At 42.0% G+C, this 3,905-nt stretch overlaps 1 non-coding gene across 1 annotated transcript; it reads left to right on the forward strand.

Annotated features, from left to right (window-relative positions):
• Nucleotides 1-262: 262 nt before the first annotated feature.
• LOC131912133 (small nucleolar RNA SNORA67) lies at nucleotides 263-401 on the forward strand. Its single transcript, XR_009379540.1, has one exon. It is a non-coding gene; the product is annotated as a small nucleolar RNA SNORA67 (small nucleolar RNA).
• The last annotated feature ends 3,504 nt before the right edge of the window (nucleotides 402-3,905 follow it).

The raw sequence follows: 3,905 nt of genomic DNA on the forward strand, positions 1-3,905 counted from the left end.
AATTTCTTTCAGGTTGTTGTCCTTGCTAGACCAACCAGACTCCAGAGGATGAGCCCATAGGCCCCTAAGAAGCACAAATCAGATCTGTTGTTGTTATTGTTGTTTTTTAAGTGAGGACACAAAGTTGGTTAGATAGGGAAGTGGGGTGGATCTGGGAAGAGTTGGATGAAAGGGCTGGATATGATAAAAAAAAATACACTGTATGTCTTTCTCAGAGAATGTGTGTGTGTGTGTGTGTGTGTGTGTGTGTGTGTGTGTGTGTGAAGGTGATTCCCTCTTCAAGGAGCTAACTAGTGCCCTTCTCAGGAACATGGCAACTTGGAAGAAAACCTGGCATGCCTGAGGTCCTTGTAGAGCAAGGGATGCTTATTTCCTTTACCTGTCTTTGACTGCCTACATATATGAATAAAAAATTGCTGGGCAGTGATCGCACGCCTTTAATCTCAGCACACAAGAGGTAGAGGCAGGTGGAACTCTGTGAGTTCAAGGCCAACCTGGCCTACAAAGTGAGTTCCAGGAGAGCCAGGGCTACACAGTGAAAAAATATATATATATTTATTTACAAAATGCTAGGTTCTGATTCACCCATACCTCAAGTTGCCACAATTTCATTATTCTATAAAATGACTATATTTGAATGAGCAAGATGGTAAATGTGCCTGCTGCCAACCTGGCAGACTGATTTCCATCCTTGGGACACTCATATTTGAAGGAAAGAACCAGTGCCTGAAAGTTGTTCTCTCATCCACACATGTGTGCTATGGCAGGCACACATGCACACAGACACTAGCATACACACACACACACACACACACACACACACACACACACACACAAATAAATGAAGGGAAATCTTACGTTTATATCCATAAAGTCTCATCAACGTGCAACATGAGCTTACCAAAAACAACAACAATAGCCATGCCAAGCTCTCTAGGGGAAAGTCCATGAGGCCTCAACCCTACATAGAGAACTATAGGCAACTACGCTGAGGGAGGAAGAAATAGTCTTCCCCAGGGAAAAGCACAACCGGTTACTCAATACCAAATGGTCTGTCCTAAGAACATATATACAAGTAACATTATACAGACTGAGCATGTTTATATATATATATATATATATATATATATATATATATCACATACACATATATATAATATATACATATATATATGCATGTAACAATAATTAATGAAAACAGAGGCCATAAATTTGAAAGAGGACAAGGAGAAGTATATGGGCAGGTTTAGAGGGAGAAAAAGGAAGGGGGATATATAATTATAATCTCAAAAATAAAAGAAAGAAATGAAGACTAAACTGAGGTCCTGTTGGAGACTCTCAAACACTGATATCCTCAGCCTTGGGAAAGGTAGGGCTGGTTTGAGACAGCCAGCCCAGCTCCTCAGCACTAGCTCTCTGCTATCTATGCATGGGTGCATCACAAGGCATCCCCACCCAGTGGATGCCTGAAACGCAGCACTCCCAAACTCCCTATGGACCATTTTCCTTGTATGCCTCGGTCAGCACTGCCACACAGCACCCGGGTTCATCTGTTTTTCCTGGTTTTCTGCTTGGGTGACCCTTTTCTTCACACTAGCACTTTGGACCATAAGTAAAATAAATGTCACCTGAACACAAGCTCTGGGATGTCTTCTGGATCCTTGGCCTCAGAATCAAGCAGGAACTTGGAAACTGGTGGGTGGGTTGTACCTAAGTTGTAATTATACTGGACAAAAGGGCTATTCATGCTGTGGACAGGAAAGAGTGGATGGTGCAAAATTTTATCACATCACTCAGAGCAACGTACAGTCCAAAACTTAACAATTGTTTATTTCTGGAATTTTCCATCTCATAGTTGTGGGCAATGGCTGACTATGAGTAACAAGAACGGTGGGAAGTAAAACTGTAACTGAAGGACTTCAGTGTGCCCCACATGTTGTGCTCAGATGTTATTTGCACACATGATGATGTGAAATAGGCCAGAAAGCACTGGGGAGGACGCTAAGTCAACATCTGACGGATGGAGTTTGCTCACTCCACTCTCTCCCCATATTAGGATAAGTACCAGGCCAGACATATGCTGTGTCAGTCAATATGCACATCAAACACCTTTTTGAGAATGTCAATGTTTTCTGCTTCACATCTGTAACTAACAATTACAAATGTTCAGTGGTTTGTAGGAATTTCATATTTTTTTTCTGTATGTCTTAATAGAATTATTGCCATTGTGGTATGTTGTGTAAGGTTCTTCTGAGCATCCAAACTGACCACATCTATCATGACACCGAGGCACTCACTGCCTAAGAGATGCTTGCCCTTTCTTTTTCTCAGTATCATGTTCATTTGCTTATTTATCACTTGCATGAAAGCACACTCACGCATGGCATGGGTGTGGAGGTCAGAGGGCAACCAGTGGATTTTGTTCTCTCCTTTTACCATGTAGTTTTCTGGAGCTCAAACCAAGGTCATCAGCCTTAGCAGTGTGGTGGTTTGAATGAGCATGGCCTCCATGGGCTCATACATTTGAATGTTTGGTTTCCAGCTGGTAGACTGTTGGGGAAGAATTGGGAGGCGTGGCTTCGTTGGAGAAGGTGTGTCGCTTGGGGTGGGGCTTTGAGGTTTCAAAAGCCCATGCCAGATCCAGTCTCGTTTTTCTTTCTGCCTCCATCTTGTGGATCAAATGTAAGCTCTTATCTACTGATCTAGCGCCAAGCCTGCCTGCCTGCCTCCCACCATGTTTCATGTCATGATGATATAGACTAACCCTAGGAAACTGTACGCATGGCCCAGTTAAATACTTTCTTTTATAAGTTGCCTTAGTCACAGTGTCCCTTCAAAGCAACAGAACACTGACTTAGTAGCAGCAAGTGTCTTCACCCACTGAACCACCTCAACAGCCCCTACTCTTCCCTCCATTTGTGAGGCCACTGCCTTATCCAAAGCTGCTCAAATAATTGTCCTCATAATCTTATAACTCATCTTCTGTGAATATCTGAATTTTAAAGTAGCTTTGGGGCTAACTTTGAAATTACTAATGGAAATTTGCTTTGAATGGTTTGATTTACTTTTCAGTACAGAACATTCATTTTGATAAATTCTTAAAATTAATCAGATTCTCTTGGTTCCTTTAAAGATCAGTATTTGTAGTTTACAGTTAATGAGAAATAATTCCTATCTTGGCATTTGTCATTACCACAAAACTGTGGATTTAAAAGTATGATCTGTGAGCTTAATTGACTTAGGATCAATTCTCTGACCTACTATGAGAGAATCCCAGTTTTTCAGGTCTTTGTGGCTTCCTGCATTGCCATTTCTGCCATTTTCAAAATGGTAAGTATACTTTGCTGGTCATGGGCTTGTCCCTGAGGGGTCTCAGTTTCTCTCCAGAGCAAATGTCTGAGGTCAGAGGCACCACACATTAAGAAAAATAGGTGCTCTGGGTTCTTTCCCTCTCGTGTGAGATCAACACCAAGGAGATAACAGGACTCACTGGCACTTGCTAAATGTGTGAAAACTGTCCTTGTCACATTTCCTCACCCCACACAGACTTAGCTGTATTACTAGAAGGGTTCAAGAAAGGACTAGAGAGGGGGGCAGACAGTAAGAAACAGAATAGTTATTATTTCATTCCCATACTTGTTTTTGATAACTTAAAAAAAAAAAACTGTGGGCATAGAGTGGCCCACAGAAAAGGATAAGTTGAACAAATCTAAATCCTTGGCATTAACAGTGACCAACACCTATAAAAGCAGTCCCAGGAGAGGGAATAAAGAGGCACAGAAGGAAGCCTGCAGAAAATCTGGGACAGCACCATCAGTAAATCTTCATGGAGCTGGGGGATAGTTCAGCTGGTAACGTGCTTGTGATACAAGCAAAAGGACCTGAGTTCAATCCCCAGCACTCAT

This window comes from Peromyscus eremicus, chromosome 5 (assembly GCF_949786415.1).
Source record: "Peromyscus eremicus chromosome 5, PerEre_H2_v1, whole genome shotgun sequence".
Classification (NCBI taxonomy): Eukaryota; Metazoa; Chordata; class Mammalia; order Rodentia; family Cricetidae; genus Peromyscus; species Peromyscus eremicus.